This window comes from Pristis pectinata, chromosome 24, assembly GCF_009764475.1.
Source record: "Pristis pectinata isolate sPriPec2 chromosome 24, sPriPec2.1.pri, whole genome shotgun sequence".
In the NCBI taxonomy this organism is placed as follows: domain Eukaryota; kingdom Metazoa; phylum Chordata; class Chondrichthyes; order Rhinopristiformes; family Pristidae; genus Pristis; species Pristis pectinata.
In genome coordinates, this window is record NC_067428.1 from 27,781,675 (window position 1) to 27,803,457 (window position 21,783).

The following is a 21,783-nucleotide window of genomic DNA, read 5'->3' on the forward strand; positions in this document are numbered from 1 at the left end:
GTAAGCAAGGAGAACCAAACGATTCTCCTACCCCTATCATCAACGCTCTCTGTCCAATCTCAGAGAATGGCACTCTGTAGATCTGGCTTGGCTAAGAACACATGTAAAGATGACCCAACATGACTCAATAACCATTGGGAAGAAAGGAAGAGAAAAAGGAGATCAAACTGAGGAGGAGAAAAAATATGGTGACATAATCAGTGGTATAGTTAGGTCACTTTACTACTGTTTGTATCCAGTGCTAAAAAGCTTTGCTTTAATTAAAAACAAATCAGAGTCATAAAAAAGAAAACAATTCATATTTATTTGGCAAAGTCCTGCTGCATGAAACTAAACAGAACAGCAAAAACATCTTGAGGCACTCTGAGTCATGATGAGTTGTCATTCTGAACCAAACATTGTAAATAGAATTCTGCCCTCTGTTGGGAGACTACTTATGAAAGGTTACCAAAGAAGTAATTGTCTCAAGTAAAAACACGATGTACCGGAAGCATTTCAGTAAAATAAATTTGTAGCATGTGTAATAACATAATATTTAAGACTAGTATGAGAACATTCAAGGATCTGTGTTTGTGGCAAGGAGTGAGCAAAGAGGTCGTTGGTACATTAAAACACTGCACCCTGAGTGGGTCGGTGGGAATTCAGTTCCTGTTATTCCTTCAAGGAGCTTCCGATCTCAATCAGCTACGGCTGCTGAGGATGAAAGGGAAACTTAAGGACAAGTCACCACACATCACTGATGTAAACCACAGGGCTACTGACGGTTTAGAAACAACACAGGTCACAATGCAAAGAGTCACTTGCCCCTCTTCCTGACAACGTGAAATGGGAAGAAAGATAAATCCAGGCAAATAAAAGGAGAGAAGTTTATTTTTAGAGAGAGAGGAGCACTTGGTCTCTCCACCGTGGAGTGAGAGATCGGAAAGCTGAAAAGAGTGCTGAGATTGTCTCTCTTTTAATTCAGTAACAGGTGGGGATGTCACTGGAAAGATAAGCATTTATTACTCATCCCTATTTGCCCTTGCACTGAATGGCTTACTTGGCCATTTTAGGGGGAGGGGTAGTTAAGAATCAAACACATTATTGTGTGTCTGCAGTCACATACAGATCAGACAAGGTGAGGCAGTAGATTTCTTTCTACAAGGGCATTATTGATGGGTTTTAACACTATATGTAGAGTCATAAAGAATGGAATTAGGCCGATCAGCCCACTGAGTCTATGTGGACCATTAAGCACCCATTCGCACTAATCCTACATTAATTCCATTTTTTGTTTTCCCCATACTTCCATCAACTCACCCCAGGTTCTACCACAGTACGGGCAACTTACACTGCCAGCCCGCATGTCTTTGGGATGTGGGAGGAAACCAGAGCACCCGGAGGAAACTCATGCGGTCACAGGTAGAACATGCAGATTCCACTCACACAGGCAGCACCAGAGGTCAGGATCGAACCCAGGTCTCTGGAAGTGTGAGGCAGCTGCTCTACCCTCATTCTCCTGCACCAGGGGTAGCAACTAATTGACCCTACCAGCACTGGGATGTTGAAGGAAACCAGAGGACCAGAGGAAATCCCACACAGTCACAAGGCAAACATACAAACTCTACACAGACTGCATTGGAGCACCAGATTGAACTGGGGTCACTGGAGCTGTGTAGCAGCTGCACTACCTCCTGCAACAACGTGCCACCCGTCAAGTCATCCATGATCCCAGGGTTTCCGTCAGAAGAGAACCCAGCAGCTGTTCACCACAGATTGGGTGACCACTTCGTCGAGCACCTTCGCTCCGTCTGCTGCAACAGCCAGGACCACCCGGTGGCCACCCACTTCAATTCCACATCCCACTCCCACACTGACATGTCTATCCATGGCCTCCTTTACTGCCATGTTGAGGCCAGATGCAGGTTGGAGGAACAACGCCTCATATTCCTCCTTGGGATTCTCCAACCTGATGGCCTCAACATCGATTTCTCCAACTTCTGGTAACCCCACCCCTCTTTTTCTTCCCCCCACTCCCTTATTCCTGTGGGTCCCTTCCCCCGCCTTGATGACCTTCCCATATCCTCTCCTCCCCCCCCCCCCCCCCGTCCTTTATTCCATGGTCCACTGCCCTCTAATATAGAACGTAGAACATTACAGCACAGTACAGGCCCTTCGGCCCACAATGTTGTGCCGACATGATAAAAAGATCTATCTAACCCTTCCCTCACACATAGCCCTCCATTTTTCTATCATTCATGTGCCTAACTAAGGGTCTCTTAAATGTTCCTAATGTATCTTCCCCCACAACCTCTGCCAGCAGTGTGCTCCATGCACCCACCACCCTCTGTGTAAAAAACTTACCCCTGACATCCCCCTTATACCTTCCTCCATTCACCTTAAAATTATGCCCCCTCGTGTTAGCCATTTTCACCCTGGGAAAAAGTCTCTGACTGTCCACTCAATCTATGCCTCTTATCGTCTAGTCCTCCTCTATCAAATCACCTCTCATCCTCCTCTCCAAAGAGAAAAGACCTAGCTCACTCAACCTATCCTCACAAGACATGCTCTCCAATCCAGGCAGCATCCTGGTAAATCTCCTCTGCACCCTCTCGAAAGCTTCCACATCCTTCCTAAAATGAGGTGACCAGAACTGAACACAATACTCCAAGTGTGGTCTAACCAGAGTCCTATAGAGCTGCAACATAACCTCGCGGCTCTTGAACTCAATACCCCGACTAATGAAGGCCAACGCATTATACACCTTCTTAACAACCCTATTGACCTGCGTGGCAACCTTGAGGGATCTATGGACGTGGACCCCAAGATCCCTCTGTTCCTCCATACTGCTAAGAATCCTGCCATTAACCTTGTATTCTGCCTTCAAATTCGATCTCCCAAAGTGTATCACTTCACACTTATCCAGGCTGAACTCCATCTGCCACTACTCAGCCCAGGTCTGCATCCTATCAATGTCCTGTTATAACCTACTGCAACCTTCTACACTATCCACAGTCAGCAAACTTACTAACCCACCTTTGCATTTCCACCAAGTCATTTATAAAAATCACAAAAGAGCAGGAGTCCCAGAACAGATCCCTGCGGAACACCACTGGTCACCGACCTCCAGTCAGAGTATGCTCCATCTACCACCACCCTCTGTCTTCTATGGGTGAGCCAATTCTGAATCCACACAAACAAATTTCCCTGGATCCCATGCTTTCTGACTTTCTGAATGAGCCTTCCGTGAGGAACCTTATCAAACGCCTTACTAAAATCCACATACACCACATCCACTGCTCTACCTTCATCAATGTGTTTTGTCACATCCTCAAAGAATTCATTTATGCTCATGAGGCACGATCTGCCCCTCACAAAGCCATGTTCATTGTCCCTAGTCAGCTTATGCTTCTCCAAATGCCTATAAATCCTGTCTCTAGGAATCTTCTCCAGTAATTTGCCCACCACTGAAGTAAGACTCACTGGCCTGTAATTCCCAGGGTTATCCCTACTCCCTTTCTTAAACAAAGGAACAACATTTGCCACCCTCCAATCATGTGGCCAGTGAGGATGCAAAGATCCTTGCCAAAGATGCAGGGATCTCTTCCCTCACTTCCTGTGATAACCTTGGATATATCCCGTTCAGCCCCAGTGACTTATCTATCCTAATGTTCCTCAAAAGTTCCAGCACCTCCTCTTTCCTCACGTCGACATGCCCTAGCGTATCAGCCTCTCCTACCAGATTCCTGCTTCTTCAGCCCTTTACCTCTTCTACCCATCACCTCTCAGCTTATTACATCTTCTCCCCCTCTCTCACCCACCTACCATCCCCCTCTCACCTGGGCTTGCCTATCACCTGAACTCGCCTATCCCCTGCCTGCGTGTGCTCCTCCCCCTCTGCCCACCTTCCTATTCTGGCTTCTGCTCTCTTCCTTTCCAGTCCTGATGAAGGGTCTTGGCCCAAAACATTGACTGTTTATTTCCCTCCATTGATGCTGCCTGACCTGCTGAGTCCCTCCAGCACTTTTTGTGTATTGCTCCAGATTCCAGCATCTGCAGAATTTTTTGTGTCACCACATCTTTTCCCCCTTTGAAAGAAGTTGATAAATCAAAACTGGTTTAGCGTTTATGGTTAAATGTAGTTCTGGGAGTTGCAGACATTCACTTAGATAGTGGGGTAATGTGTTGTATGAATATTAGTCAATCTTTACACTTTTTAAGTGGCTCTTTTATTCCATGCTACCCAGCAAAACAAATAAATTTTTTAAAAATTTTAAATTTTACATTTTTGTTTAATTTTTAAATTTTATTTACAGCGTGGTAACAGGCCCTTCCGGCCCAACGAGTCCGTGCCGCCTATTTTAAACCCAAATTAACCTACCCACACGTCTTTTGGAATGTGGGAGGAAACCAGAGCACCCAGAGGAAACCCACGCAGACACGGAAGAACGTACAAACTCCTTACAGACAGCGACGGGAATCGAACCCCGATCGCTGGCGCTGTAACAGCGTCGCACTAACCGCCACGCTACCGTGCTGCCCTTAATAATAAAAAATAACCTGTGAAAAGGGGAAAAATCATTTAACAGAGGTATAAACTTTTGGCTAATCTTTAGTTTCACACGAGTGTGTATGTGAAGTGTGAGTGAAACCAAATACTTCAGCAACATTTGGTATCTTATGCCTTGCTGTGACATTTTTTTTCATTCTGCCTGAGTGCTCATTGCACATTGCTGTTCCCAGCCATGTGTTCCAAGAGTTCCAGGGATAAGGGTTAAAACAACTGCCAAGCTGGAGCTTTGAAAATGATCTGCCAAATATATTTATTTTCAAGACTTAACAAGTTGTATTCCCATGGGCAATATTTAACCCTGACTGATGGATATATCTGAGTACACTGGACTAACACAATTACACTCATAGATATGCACATTATGACTGATTTGGCATTCAAATTCTATGTTATTTACATAAAGACTATACTAATTCTTTCCCAGGGAAGCTTGTCAATTATACCAGGGCTCCATAAATTAAAAGGGCACTTGAGGATGGGTCTATAAAAGTGATATATTATTGCCTTTCATCTTGTAAATATTGGATTAAAAAGTAAAGACATGCCTGCCTAAACATTCAAAAGTTGATTTCTCCGGAATGGAAAATGATGACAATGGTTTTCGGGTTGAAACATGCTACTTCAGAACTCTGATCAGGCACTTCTGGAAGGAACCTGTACTTGTGCCAAAGACGTGTTTCCCAAGTTGAACATCACACTCCGTGCGAAGCTCCTTTGGAACGCGGCCAGAAGGAATTAGTCCCTGTGGTTGAAGCTGTGCATGTCACGGGACGTTTTGTGGGTTTGCTTCCTCTGCTGCAGAGTGACTTAAAGGTGACATTCCTCAGCAGATCTCAGCCAGGGAATGATACACAGGTAGGTCCCTTTGAACTTTTTCACTTAGCTGCTCCTTGTTGTGTTGAACGCACAGAAGCCTCCCCAACTCCCAAGCAACCTCACCCCTCCCCACCTTCCTGTCCTTGGACCCTGAACACCAATAGTAAGCAGTGACCTACGCCCCTCTGTATTCCCATCTCAGCAACTTTCAACCAACCTGGTAACCTTGTCAACCAGCTCAGCAACCTCCACTGATTCAGTGACCTCTTCCCCAGCAACTGATCGCTGGTGGATGATCCTTGGCCAATCCTCATTCAACCTGCCCACCCCCCTTCTGCTCCTCGCCCCCTCCAACAGCCCCCCCCATCCCCTCTCCCCCAGTCATCCCTGGAAATGGGTTACCTGGTTTCCTTAGCACCCTGCACCGATGCAGCACTTGTAGACTTAGCTGTAAGACTGATTTAAGAGGCAGGACCACAATAAGATCATTGTGTTGGGCTGCACAGCAACTGATCAGCATTCCTCTGCAGGCTCTGATGAATTTTTGGATCATTTATTTTTTAGTTCACAGACAGTTGTTCAGTGTGTGTGTGTGTGTGTGTGTGTGTGTGTGTGTGTGTGTGTGTGTGTGTGTGTGTGTGTGTGTGTGTGTGTGCGCGCGCGCGCGCGTATACGCGCACATCTGAATTTCTGTTTGTGTGCGTGTGTGTGTGTGTGTGTGTGTGTGTGTGTGTGTGTGTGTGTACACGTGCACGAGACCACCAAACTATTTCCAAAGTCACATTGCAACAATGTTCAAAATCCTTGGGTGTCCAACCTTCAGTCTCGAGTACACACTACATTTATTTTCCATACCTGTTTCTTCACAATGGACATCCTAAATTTTCATCATGCAGTCCCGAGGTGTCTTCACCAGCTTTTTAGACAGTGGGTTCCAGATCACCCTCCCCACACCCAATCAGCCAGTGAACTAATTATTTCCTCAACTTCTCCCATAGAGCCATAGAACACTACAGCACAGAAAACAGGCTATTCGGCCCTTCTAGTCTGTGCCGAAACGTTATTCTGCTAGTACCTGCACCCATTCCATAACCCTCCAAACCTCTCCCGTCCATGTATCTATCCAATTTATTCTTAAAACTCAAGAGTGAGCTCACATTTACTACATCAGATGGCGGCCCGTTCCACGCTCTCACCACTCTTTGAGTGAAAAAGTTCCCCCTAATGTTCCCCCTAAACCTTTCCCCTTTCACCCTAAAGCCATGTCCTCTCGTACTTATCTCTCCTAATCTAGGTGGAAAGAGCCTACTCACATTAACTCTGTCTATACCCCTCATAATTTTGTAAACCTCTATCAAATCTCCTCTCATTCTTCTGCGCACCAAGGAATAAAGTCCTAACCTGTTTTTACCAACTGATTCAAACCAGTGTCCCCGAGTCATTGACCATTCTGCTGTGAGAAATACGTCTTCCTTGTTCATCCTGTCTGAACCTCTCATGTTCAAAGGGAGCTACCTGTGTGTCGATCCCTGGCTGAGATCTGCTGAGGAAGGTCACCTTTAAGTCACTCTGCAGCAGAGGAAGCAAACCCACAAAACGCCCCATGACACGCGCAGCTTCAACCACAGGGACTAATTCCTTCTGGCCAAGCTCCAAAGGAGCTTCGCGTGGAGTGTGATGGTCGCAGCCTGAGTGTGGTCCTCAGTACTCCAACCCTTTGTCTCCATCGGTGGTTCCTCATGAGCACCAGCTGTCTTCAGGATGTCACCTGGTCTGCAAGCAGTAGGCACTAGGCCTGAGTTTTCTGATTAACATTTGCTTTCATGCAGTCCCAATTATTTTAAAATTGTGCAGACAGAAAATTCTATATCATCAGACTAATCACCATTGTGGCTTCACAACTGCTGCTCACCCTGTCCACATTTAACATCTATAAGATAGGATATCATTATTAGTCACTTGTACATCAAAACACACAGTGAAATACATCTTTTGTGTAGAGTGTTCTGGGGGCAGCCCGCAAGGGTTGCCACGCTTCCGGCGCCAACATAGCATGCCCACAACTTCCTAACCTTTATGTCTTTGGAATGTGGGAGGAAACCGGAGCACCCGGAGGAAACCCACGCAGACACGGGTAGAACATACAAACTCCTTACAGACAGTGGCCAGAATTGAACCCGGGTCGCTGGTGCTGTTATAGTGTTATGCTAACCGCTACACTACTGTGCCATTTCAAGCAGGGTACTAAAGGATAGCCGTCATGGGTGGAAGTATTTGTTGAATTGCTTTCCTGTGCCCAGGATACTGACTCCAGTGGGATCACTGTGTACAGAGGTGGTCACTATGTACTGGAAGGGTGTGACACCACTATGAAGGGTGCAGAGGAGCGTTACCAGGACTGGAGAATTATATGAAGAGGATCAGCGAGGTTTGGATTGTTTTCTTGTATTAAATGGCTTGAGGGACCAAGTGACCTTCTCCTGCTCCCAATTTGTTTGTTCACATGCCTGGAACAAAAGAGATGGCGGGAAGGTGTACTTATAATCATGAGAGGTTCAGACAGGATGAAAAGGAAGACACATTTCCCACAGTAGAATGGTCAATGACTCGGGGACACTGGTTTGAATCATTTGATAAAAGGAAAGGAGAAGTTGAGGAAATAATTAGTTCACTCACTGATTGGGTGTGGTGATGGTAGTCTGGAACCCACTGCTTAAAAGGATGGTGAAGACAGAGACCCTCATCACCATTAAAAACTACTTGGAAAGACCAGACCTACAAAGCTATGGGCTGAAAGCTGGGAAGTGGGGTTAACCTAAATAGCCTCTACATTGGAGAAAACAACCCAAGAAAAACATTAACTCTGTTTCTGCTTTCACAGATGCTGTCCGACCTGTTGAGTGCTTCCAGAATCTTTGGTTTTTATTTCATATTTTCAGCATCTGTAGCTCTTTTGATTTTCATTATCTTAGGTATTTGCCAGTATGGACGTAGTGGGCCAAATGGCCACCTTTCTGTGTGGAAATTTCTCTGACTCTACAACATTCACTTCAACCACTCTACGAGACAGCAAATGTAGACACCCCTCTCTGGGAAAAGATCCTTCTCTTCAGTTCTTTATTGGAATTACTTTAATCTTTCTTGAGCTCTGCATCAACATTAGGTACTCCACTGCCCAAAAAGGCATCAGTATTTATATTCCCTAACTTAATTTGCCTTTGTTAAAAACAAAAGGCAGCTTGTGCTTTTCCAATCTCCTTTCTGTGGTTGGAATTTAGGAAAGCAATATCTACGTTCCAAATACCAGCTCCCCATCTGTCAGAAGCAGTTAGGTCATTGGTGACATTAGGCCTGACATCTCTTTTAACTGAAGAGAACCCACACCCTGATATGATCATTATTGTCAAACGCAAAGAAGTGATGTGCCAAAACAGAGCAGCAACCCAGAAGTTAATTGTATTCTGAATTTCCTTTACAACTTTAGAATGAGCCAAATTGCTCACTTTTCATAAAAATTTAGGAATGTGAGCCGTAAATGGTTTTAAAAATGTCGCAATCTGATTGATTAGCCAGTTGCTACACAAAGCAGTTCTGTGCTTTTGCAGAATATAATGGACACAGTGTGAAATCGCTAAACCTCGCACCAAAATATATGGGTTCATAAATTAATTAAAACACTGACTACTGGCCCATATTTCAATCATTTCTGAATCACCCCCCCCCTTTCCTTAAAACATAGGACCAGTGCATTAGACACTGGACCCTCTATTCCAAGCTACACAAAGGAAACTCAGAAATGTTTCTGAGGGATCAATGTAAAAGAATATTAAAATGTTAGGAGACTCTCTCATATGGTGACATCTCTCAGATGGGAATGTCCTCTTTTGGGAAAAAAAATATTTCAGAAGATGGTTTCTAAAATTTCTGGTGCAAATTTCAATTCCTAAACTTCATTGCTTCTTTCACATCAAGATCTTCAAGTGAATTTTGGGCAGGTTAGTTCTGTAATTAACAATAGGGAATCTGGTCACCGCTTGAGTATGGGGAGGTGCAGAGAGTTAGTAACAAAGCAAAAGTCAAGCACAGAGGTCAGAGCTATGTTGCAAAGAGACACTGGCATGGCATTCAATCACTCCTTTGCTGGAATGGATCAAGGCAGTTAAAATCTTTTATGTTCATCGATGAACAAGTGGCAGAGCACCAAAAGAAATTCAATCTCCTTGTCCTGTGACCTATCACAGAAATCAGGTTGTGTTATTTACACTATTATTAGTATTTCTGTGGGTCTGGAGTCACGTGTAAGCCAGATCAGCAATGAGGGGATGTAGGACAGAAGTAGGGAGACTGAGAGTCTGGGGTGGGGAAAATTAAAGATGGCAGATATTGGTGGGGGGGGGGGAGAGGGGAAGCGTGTGCAATGGAGGTGATCTGAGGGGAAAGTTATTAGTGTGAAGTCCCACACCACCAGGTTCAGAACAGCTACTTTACAACAACCATCAGGTTCTTGGACTGACCTGCACAACCCTAACTTTACCTCAGCAATGGAACACTTCAGACCGCCACTTCAGACCTACCATGGACTTGTTTCTAATCGTGTTTTTACACTAATGTCTTGTTTTGCACAGTCTTCCTTCATTCTCTTGTATAATTTATGTACAATTTATGTTCTGTGTGTTGTTGTCTGAACCTACGTGCCTGTGATGCTGCTGCAAGCAAGTTTTTCATTGTACCTGTACCTCACCATACTTGTGCACATGACAATAAACTAGAAAGACTTAGTGATCATGTCCATGTGTATGTGGTCAGATTACATCTGTGTGTGCTTAACATGTATGTGTGTGTGTGTCCACATGCATGTGTGTGCTAAGTCTACATGGCAGAGCCAAAGCTCCAGTCATCTTGGATCCTCCAGCTACTGGACCAAGATCTCACTCTGCCAAGCCTGTCTGGTGGCTGGGGTACAACACCGACTCCATGTTTGGAGAATTCACGCACAGGCAGCTTCCAGTCTTCAATGGAGAGGAACCAAATCATCCTCGATCCCAAGAGGCTTCCTAAGAAAAAGAAGAAGAAGTTTAGAACCGAAAGGGTGGATTCTGAAAGTAACCATATCATTATGAAACTGCCAGAGTTTCATCTGCCTTGATGTCTCCTTGAGAGGTTGGGGTGTTATCCAGACACTGTGAATATATCCTGTGATGTAACAAATAGATCATATTGAATATCTTTGCACACACTTTGCATTTCTATCAAATTTAAACAAGTGTTTGGGAGCTGTCAAGTAAGGAGAGAATGAAAGGCTACACAATGAGTTGAGATGGAATAAGATTGCCCAACACTCACTGGAGTTCCAAGGGTTGGAAGGTGATCCTGTTGAGACATACAAGCTCCTGAAATGGAGTGATATGGCAATGCTGAGAGGTTGTTTGCTCTACCCAGAGAGCCTAGACTAGGGGACAGTCTTGCCATAAAGGGGTAGCCACTAAAGACCAATTTGAGGAGAAAGTTCTTTATGCAGAGTGCACTAAGGCCTTGAAATTCTCTGTCTCCAATATCTGTGGATGCTTAGTTGTAGAGGTCTATGGACATTAAGAGAATTGTGGGATATAGGATCAGCTAAGAAAGTAAACAAGACTCAGGGCCTTATTCATTGAATGAGTAGGCTACAGTTGCCAGTGATACACTCCCGTTTCTATCTGTTATGTTTTCATGGTCATATTAAAGAGCCATAAAGAAAATATTGGTAGTTTTGCCAACAGTTGGCGATATTAACTACTTGTTAACCCTCCTTATTATCAGTCCTTGCCTGTTTTTTGAGAAATGAAAGGAAAGTGTTGTCTTTTGCCACGCAGGAACACACAAGAAGGGACTGGCCAGACGCTTCATTCTACCCATTCAACTCGATGAACGACAACGGACTTCCATTAAATTGAATATGCAATATGCGTCCAATTTCTCCCAGTTCAGTAGTCATGACATCAAATCAAAATTCCAATTCAAAATTTGGATAACATGGCACAAATGTGACCAAAATCCAACCCATTAGACAAGGGACAGGAATTCCCTCCTTAAACTTTTCTGCCCCTTTCCCCTTCATTTGTTAAGAGGCTCCTTAAAACCAACACCTTTGGCCAAGTTTCCGATCACCTGTCACAATATCTCCTTATGCATCGAATTTTGTTTGATAAGCCTCCTGTGAAACACATTGGGAAGCTTTACTAGAAAACATACTCATAGAAAATTTACCAAACAGGAGGAGGCCATTCGGCCCATTGTAACTAACCCAGCCTAACCCATCTTCCACTACTTGGTCCATAGCCCAGCATGTCATAGCTCTCTTTAAACATGATGAGGACTTTTGCCTCTCTCAACCTTTCAGGCAGTGAGTTCCAGATCTCTACCATCCACTGGGTGAGAACATTTTCCCTTTAGTGTAGCGGTTAGCATAACGCTTTACAGCGCCAGCGACCCGGGTTCAATTCCGGCCACTGTCTGTAAGGAGTTTGTACGTTCTCTCCGTGTCTGCGTGGGTTTCCTCCGGGTGCCCCGGTTTCCTCCCACATTCCAAAGATGTACAGTTTAGGAAGTTGTTGGCGTCGGAAGCGTGGTGACACTTGTGGGCTGCCCCCAGAACACTCTACACAGAAGATGTATTTCACTGTGTGTTTCGATGTACATGTGACTAATAAAGATATCTTATCTTACTTCTTCTACTAATTATATGCTCCTGATTTTTGACCTCTGGTAAGGGAAGTAGACCCTTCCTATTTACTCCAGTTACACCCTCACGATTACCTACACCTTGATTAAGTCTCCCTTCAGCCAAAGAAAGCAACTCTCGATTATCCAATTACGTTGCTACACTGGAGGGTTAAGTATAAATCCAGGTTGTTGTTTTGAGGCAGGTTGGATTGCCTGCAGATATCCCCACACAGCACTGTCTGGGCACCCCTCACTGCATCCTTACAGTGACACTCCCAAGTGCCCCATCCGGTTCTCTCACTGACCCTCCCATCCTGTGCATACTCCATGAAATAATTACAGCAACCCGCTTTCCCCCAAAAAATCACCAATATCTACTGCACAAAAGGCCATTCCACTCATTGTATCCATGCTTGCTGAAGAAGAGCTATCCAGCTAACCACACTTCCCAGCCATTGCTCCTTTGGGTCAATTCACTTGGAGTGCATGTTGAAGTATTTGCAATGAGGGTCTCTGCCTCTACCCTTCTATCAGGCACTGAGTTCCAGTTCCCCTTCACCATCTGGGTGAAAATAGTTCCCTCCATCTCTCCTCTAACCCCTCTGCCAGTTACCTAGATCCCTGCCTCCTGCTTATTGACCTCACTGTGCTAAGACAAATAGGGGCTCCCTTTTGATCTTGCTGAGCCCCTTATATTTTTAAGCACCTCAGTTAAATTTCCCACATTCCCCACAGTTCCAAAGAAAATAACCACAGCCGTGCCATTCTCTGGCTAAAGTTATCCAGTCCTGACAACATCCCCATAAATCTCCTCTGCACCCTCCATAGTGCCAACACATTCTTCCTGTAGTATGGCAACCAGAACCCTACGCAGTTCTCCGGCTGCAGCCAAACCAGTGTTTCATACAGGTCTAGCAAGGCCTCTTCAGTCTTATATTTTAAGCTTTAGACAAAAAAAAGGGGAATTATTCTGTATGCCTTCTTAACCACTTGGTCCACAGCCTTTTTCATGCACACACTCCAAGATCTCTCTGTTCCTCCACAATCCTCAGATTCCCACTATTTATTATCTATTCCCAGCCTTGTTTGTCCCACCAACTCCAAACCACACCCGACTACTTCCTGACAGGAATCTATCCTCCCCACCACTGACTCCGTCTACACCTCCCACTGCCTTGGGAAACCAGCCAACGTAACCAAGGACCCCTCCACCCCAGTCATTCTCTCTTCTCCCCTCTCCTGTCAGGTAGAAGATGCAAAAGCTTGAGAGCACACACCACCAGACTCAAGGACAGCTTCTACCCCACTGTCATAAGACTCTTGCACAGACCTCTCACATACTAAAGAATAAACTCTTGGTCTCCCAATCTAACACATCACCCTCAGTATTCTGGTTTCCTTTTTACTAGCTCAATGTACTTATGTATGGATTGCCTGCAAACAAAAGCTTTTCTTTCACTGTATAGAGTCATTGAGTCATACAGCTCGGAAGCAGGCCCTTCAGCCCAACTGGTTCGTGCCGACCAAGATGCCCCATCCAAGCTCGTCCCATTTACCAGTGTTTGGCCCATAACCTTCTAAACCTTTCCAATCCATGTACCAGTCCAACTGCCTTTTAAAAGTTGTTATTGTACCTGCCTCAACCACTTCCTCTGGCAGCTCATTCCACATACGTACCACCCTCTGTGTAAAAAAGTTGCCTCTCAAGTTCCCCTCAGCCCAATACATCACGGGCACATCCCTCCCCCCCATCGGTAGTATCTACAGGAGGTGCTGCCTCAAGAAGGCAACATCCATCATCAAAGATCCCCACCATCCAGGCCAAGCCATCTTCTTGCAGCTGCCATCGGGCAGGAGGTGCAGAAGCCTGAAGTCCCACACCACCAGGTTCAAGAACAGCTACTTCCCTTCAACCATTCGGTTCTTGAACCGACCGGCACAACCCAAATCACCACAGATTAGCAACACTATGACCACTTTAATCATTTTGCACTAAAATAGAAATTTTTTTTGTTCTGATTATGTTCTTTCTTGGAAAAATTACATATAATTTATGTTTAATTTATGTTTTTCTTGTGAATGCTGCTTATCTGATGCTATGTGCCTGTGATGCTGCTGCAAGTAAGTTTTTCATTGCAGCTGTGCACACATGGACTTGTGCATGTGACAATGAATTTGACTTTGATTTTGAATTTGAAAAGGCTACGGGTCACAGGTTTAAGCTTTTGGGAAGACAAAAGGGGGAATGTGTGGAAGAAGTTTTTTATGTGGCCTAGTTCAATGGCCTGGAAAGTACTGCCTTCAAGGTGGTGGGAGCAGAGACAGTCAATGATTTCAAAAGGAAATTGAACAGGCACTTAAGGGAAATAAACTTGTGGGATTACTGGGAAATGGGGGAGAGGGCCAGCATGAATCTGATGGGCTGAATAGCCACGATATCTGAACCCAAGGTTAATTTAACCAGTCTAGATTGTCAAGGTCAAGAGGGTTGAGAGCTTCAAGTCCCTAGGAATGAACATCACCAATAGCCTGTCCTGGTCCAACCACGTAGATACCACGGCCAAGAAAGCTCACCAGCGCCTCTACTTCCTCAGGAGACTAAAGAAATTTGGCATGTCCCCTTTGACACTCAGCAACTTTTATTGATGCACCATAGAAAGCATTCTATCTTGGCTTGCTGTGGTAACTGCTCTGCCCGTGACTGCAAGAAATTGCAGAGAGTTGTGGACACAGCTCAGCGCATAACAGAAACCAGCCTCCCATACTTCCCGCTGCCTGGGTAAAGCAGCCAACATAATCAAAGACCCCACCCACCCCAGACATTCTCTCTTCTCCCCTCTCCCATCAGGCAGAAGAGACAAAAGTCTGAAGGCACATACCACCGGGCTCAAGGTCAGCTTCTATCCCACTGTTATAAGACTATTGAATGGTTCCCTAGTACAACAAGATGGACTCTTGACCACACAATCTACCTCGTTATGGCCTTGCACCTCATTGTCTGCCTGCACTGCACTTTTTCTGTCACTGTTACACTTTACTCTGCATTCTGTTATTGTTTTACCTGTTGTAATGATTTGATCTGTATAAATGGTATGCAAGACAAGTTTTACACTGTACCTTAGTATATGTGACAATAATAAACCAATTCCAATTCAAGATTGGTAAAAAGGTTGGCATGGATTTGATAGACCTAAGGGTCCATTTCTGTACTGTACAATGTGCTGATTTAAGATCACATATCCTTGTTATCACCTCAGCACTTCTGCTAATGAAATCCACATCCATTGCCTTTCATGGCTCCAGACTTTAATATTATAAAATCCTCACCTTTGTTGTCCTCACCTCCCCCACACTGCCAACCACTCTCTCCCATCCCCCGAGCTCCTGCGATCTCACCTAGCCCAGTAAGTCTGCTGGAGGAACTCAGTGGGTCGAGCAGCATCTGAGTCTCAGTCAAGTTTGTATTCCTCCAATTCTGTTGTCCTAGTCATCCCCATATTCAAATCCCAAACCAAAGGCAATCCCGACCTTAACCTATAGAGAATCATGTCTAATGTATAAAATCATGAGGGACATAGATAGAGTGAATGCACACAGCCCTTTTCCCAGGAAGAAGGAATCAAGAACTAGATGGCACAGGTTTAGGATGAAGAAGGGAGAGATTTAATACGAAACAGAGGGGCAACTTTTTCACCCAGAGTGGTCAGTATATGGAATGAGCTGCCAGAGGAAGTGGCTGAGGCAGGTTCATTTCCCTCCATAGATGCTGCCTGATCTGCTGAGTTCCTCCAGCATTATTTTGTTTTGTGTGTTGCTCCAGATTTCCAGCATCTTTCTTGTGTCTACATTAACAACATTTAAAAGACACGTGGACAGGTACATGGATAGGGAAGGCTTAGAGGGATATGGGCCAAACATGGGACTAGCTTAGGAGGTTGGCATGGACCAGTTGGGCTGAAGGGCCTGTTTCCATGCTGTATGACTCTGTGATCCTATAACTTGTCATCTCTCTACATTTCTTTCCTCTTAAGGTGTTCCTTAAAACCTTTCTCTTTGACCAGGGGGTTGTGATACCTACTTCAAGAACTGGTGTCAAATATTGTTTAATAACGGTAGCGTAGCAGTTAGCATAACACTATTACAGCGCCAGTGACCCAGGTTCTATTCTGGCCACTGTCTGTAAGGAGTTTGTACGTTCTCCCCGTGTTTGTGTGGGTTTCCTCGGGGTGCTCCGGTTTCCTCCCACATTCCAAAGACGTACAGGTTAAGAAGTTGTGGGCATGCTATGTTGGCGCCGGAAGCGTGGTGACACTTGCGGGCTGCCCCCAGAACACTCTACGCAAAGACACATTTCACTGTGTGTTTCGATGTACATGTGACTAATGAAGAAACCTTATCTTAATGTTCTTGTGAAATGTCAGAAGATATTTCATTTCATTAAAGGTGCTACATAGATACAAGTTGTTGTTGTTGCCCGCTCCTTTGGTTTAATTAGTCTAAAGGGGATATTAAGACAGAAACAGGTAGCATCTGTGAAAAGAACAACAGAGACCATAAGACATAGGAGCAGAATTAGGCAATTCGGCCCATCTAGTCTGCTTCACCATGCGATCAGAGTGGACATTTCAGGTCAAAGACCCTTCATCAGAACTGGAAAAGAGTGCATACATTGGCTAACCATGTACAAGATGACATTAACTGTTTCCAGCTCTAACCCTGCTCGTTCCACTAATACATGAACACCTACTTCCTGTAACCTCTCTTTTTTCCACCAAGCCTAGCAGGGTTAAGATCAGTGCTGTGAAAGATTTTAATTCCATTTCTACATCAGGGAGTGTTACAGGGAGCTGGAGCAAAAAATAAACTGCTGGAAGAACTCAGCAGCCGAGCAGCATCTGTGGAGGCAAAAGAGGTGTGTCGATGCAAACACAAGAGACTGCAGACGCTGGGATTTGGAGCAACAAACAATCCGCTGGAGGAACTCAGCAGGTCAGGCAGCATCTATGGAGGGAAATGGACAGTCAATGTTTCAGATCGAGACCCTTCATCAGGACTGTCCATTTCCCTCCACAGATGCTGCCTGACCCGCTGAGTTCCTCCAGCATTTTGTGTGTTGCTCCAGATTCCAGCATCTGCGGTCTCTCGTGTCTCCACTCTGCTGGAGGAACTCAACGGGTCGGTGGGGGGGGGAAGGAACAGTCGGTGTTTTGGGTTGACTGACCCACTGAGTTCTTCCAGCAGTTTCTTTATTGCTCCAGATTTCAGCATCTGCAGTCTCTTGTTTTCTCCCTGCAGAGAAGTGCTCAGCTGCAGTATATCATCGAGCGCCTGTTGGTAGCCCATTGCCTTGTTTGAAAGGGAAGATGATACAGTTTTGCAGAGATTCACGCCTCATTCCAAATGCACGATGGAGCAAGCCACAGTGCTGCTGTGAGTAAAACACTATTCACAATTACAATAGAGAGCCATATTAATATAAAACCCTTAGTTGCACATAAACAGTATTTGAGCAGAAATTAGCAGTTACTTGGTGCAGTTAAGTGACATTGGTGGAACTAGGTTGCAGCAAATGTGGGAAAATTAAAATCTTACAACCACCCCACGTGCCAGTATTGTATTGATCTTTTGGGGAGGTGATATAGTGTTGCAGGTTTGATTTGTCATATTTTCAGACTTCCAGAAACTTCTTAGAAAAAAAATCTCATTTGTAATGACACAATTAAATCTAAAGCCTTGAGTGGGAAGCAGGCCCGTGTTACTATGGCGATGGGCTGAAAGGAAAGCAGAACAGCAGCTGGAGGGAAAGCTTGTAGGATTTCCTGACAAAAGAACAGCTCTTCACTGAAATTGTAGCTGACAGGACCTTATCACCGGTGTGATTTGATCTAAAAGTTATGACAGTACATAAAAGGCTGGTACAGCAATGTGCAGAGATCATGATGTGCTCGGGTACATGAGGGTGGAGGCAGGTACTCTTACATTTAAGAAGTATCTAGATGAGCACTTGAATTGCCCAGGCATTAAAGAGCCAGTAAATGGGAATAATGTGTAAAAAAAAAGTCAGAAAATGCTGGAGATGCTCAGGAAGTCAGACCTCATCTGTGGGAAGAGAAACAGAGTTAACCTTTCAGGTGAGAGACCCCTCATCAACACTATATTTCCCTATATATCAGCATGGACAGCTTTTCAGGCATGGTAGTGTAGCGGTTAGCATAACACTATTACAGCGCCAGTGACCCGGGTTCAATTCTGGCCACTGCCTGTAAGGAGTTTGTACGTTCTCCCCATTGTCTGCGTGGGTTTCCTCCGGGTGCTCCGGTTTCCTCCCACATTCCAAAGGCGTATGGGTTAGGAAGTTGTGGGCGTGCTATGTTGGCGCCAGAAGAGTGGCGACACTTGCGGGCTGCCCCAGAACGCTTTATGCAAAAGATGTATGTGTGTTTCAATGTACATGTAACTAATAAAGATATCTCATCTTATCATCTATCCTGCTGTTATAAGACTATTGAATGGACCTCTTGTACAATAAGATGGACTCTTGACCTCACAATCTACCTCGTCATGGCCTTGTACCTTGGTGTCTGCCTGCACTGTATTTTCTCTGTAACTGTAATGCTATATTTTGCAGAGGGGACACAAGAGACTGCAGATGCTGGCATCTGGAGCAACAAACAATCTGCTGGAGGAACTCAGCTGGTCGAGTAGCATCTGTGGGAGGAAAGGAATTGTCGACGTTTCAGGTCGAAACCCTGCATCAGGTCCTGATGGTAGGTGGAAGGTGATAGGTGGAAGTGATAAGGAGCTGAAGATGATGGAACTCTGATAGGTGGACCATGGAATGAAGGGAGGGAGGTGGGTAGGGCAGAGGGGAGGTAGTGGGAGAGGGGAACCAGTCGGAGGAGTGTGTGAGTGATGGGGCATATGTGGATGCTACAAGATACCCACTTGCAGTGTTTACATGGCTGCTCCAGTTAAATGTTAGCTCGGCGGTCTCCCCCGGGGATGTTGATGGTGTTGGATTCTACAATGGTAAAGCAATTGATTGTTAAGAGAGGGTAGTTATACTTCCCTTTGTCAGAGGGGGTTATCACCCATCGTTTGTGTGGTTCACTTGTCATATTCCTGAACACAAGGACAGACTGCTTCATTTTCTGCAGAGTTACAATCAGAATTGACCAATGTGCATTCAGCTATGGACATTCCCAGCTTTGACCTTGAACGAAAGTAATCGTTGGACACGGTTGGGTTTCAGACACAGCTCATCAGGAGGTCCCACATTGATATCTGGGCCTGAGTAGGAAACTTCCAAAACTATCACAGTTTCCTCTGCGCTAGGTAAGGGACAAGTCAGGGATGATTTGCTCTCTACATTAATTCACATAACTAGGTTTAAGCAATTACAGAAGTAGTTCATGAGCAATAATGCAAGTTTGCAATTGTTCTCATCTGCACTCTGCTGCTTAACATCTAGTGTCTGAAAAACGAGGAAGTGCTCTGACGCACTTGTGGTTTAATGTACCAACGCTGGCCATCTTGTGTTGATAGAACAGTGAAACTGATGGAGTAATTGACTGCTGAACGTCCCCTTACCATCCCAGCCCCCATCATATCATCAGGCATAGGATGACAAAGGGAAGTCCATAAGTCACATGAACAGGTCCAACTGCTCAGAGTATTCACATTCATTCTCTATAAATCATTAGCCATCTTGAAGAAAGACAAAAGGATTTAGCCTGGTAGGATTACATTTGTTAAAGAAACAAAATCCAATCTACCTTATTATGACCTTGCACCTTATTGTCTACCTGCAATGCAATTCCCTGTAGCTGTGACACTTAACTCTGTATTCTGTTATTGTTTTTACTCTGTACTCCCTCAATGCACTGTGTAATGAATTAATCTGTATGAACGGTATGCAAAACAAGTTTTTCACTATACCTCGGTACGTGTGACAATAATAAACCAATACCAATACCAAAATCCTGAGACACATACAGTCATAGAGTCATACAGCATGGAAATGGGTCCTTTGGCCCAACTGGTCAATGCTGACCAAGATTCCAATCTAAACTAGTCCCATTTGCCTGCGTTTGGCCCATATCCCTCTGAACCTTTCCTATCCATGTACCTGTCCAAGTACCTTTTAGATGCTGTTAATGTACTTGCCTCAATCACTTCCTCTGGCAGTTCATTCCATATACGGATCACCCCCTGGGTGAAAACGTTCTCCCTCGGATTCCTTGTAAATCTCTCCCCTCTCACCCTAAACCTATGCCCTGTAGTTCTTGATTCTCCAACCCTGGGAAAAAGACTGTGTGCATTCACCCTATCTATGCCCCTCATGATTTTATACACCTCTATAAGATCACCCCTCATTCTCCTATGCTCCAGTGAAAAAAGTCCCAACCTGCTCATACTCTCTCTCCATAACTCAGTCCCTCAAGTCCTGGCAACATCATTGTAAATCTCTGCACACTTTCCAGCTTAATGGCATCTTTCCTATGGCAGGGTGACCAAAACTGAACACATTATTCCAAATGTGGCCTCACCAATGTGTTGTACAACTGCAACGTAACATCTTCTAGACAGATAGATATATTTATTAGTCACATGTACATCGAAACACACAGTGAAATACATCTTTTGCGTAGAGTGTTCTGGGGGCAGCCTGCAAGTGTCGCCACGCTTCCGGCGCCAACATAGCATGCCCACAACTTCCTAACCCGTACATCTTTGGAATGTGGGAGGAAACCGGAGCAACCGAAGGAAACCCACGCAGACACGGGGAGAACGTACAAACTCCTTACAGACAGCGGCTGGAATTGAAACCGGGTCTCTGGTGCTGTAATAGCGTTACGCTAACCGCTACACTACCGTGCATGGATAGGAATCTGACACTCCAGAGAAAACAATCTAAGTTTGTCTAACGTCTCCTTACAGCTAATACTCTTTAATCCAGGCAACAGCCTGGTCGTTATCACATACTGTTTGTGGGAGCTTGCTTTACACAAATTAGTTGCCACGTTTCTTATATTACAACAGTGACTACAATTTGTAAACTGCTATGGCACAATCCCAAAGGAATGTACGAGTCAATAACAGAAATCAGCCTATTTCTTTAAAATCCCATTCCCAATGGTGTCCTTCCCGACGGCAAAGGCTGAGGGGAGACCTGATAGAAGTTTATAAAATTATGAGGCACATAGATAGGGTAGACAGCTGGTATCTTTTTCCCAGGGTCAAAATGTCTCATACGAGATGGCATGCATTTAAGGTGAGGGGGGTAAGTTCAAAGGAGATGTACGGGGCAAGATTTTTTACACAGAGACTGATGGGTGCAGAAAGTGCGCTGCCAGGCATGGTAGTGGAGGCAAATAGGATAGAGGCTTTTAAAAGGCTCTTAGGCACATGAATGTGCAGGGAATAGAGGGATCTGGGCATTGTATAGGCAGAAGGGATATTTACTGAGGCATTTAATTATTAGTTTAATTAGTTTGGCAAACATCATGGGCCAAAGGGCCTGTTCCTGTGCTATACAGTTCTATGTTCTATGTACTTAGTGCATAATGGTACTGAATGGGTTAAAAATCTCTCCTGGACATAGTTTGTTCTCGTGCACACGGACAGTTAGCGAAATCTCAAGGCTGCCAACCTTGATTTTTCGAGACACAAGAGGCTACAGATGCCAAAACCTGAAGCAACACACAAAGGAG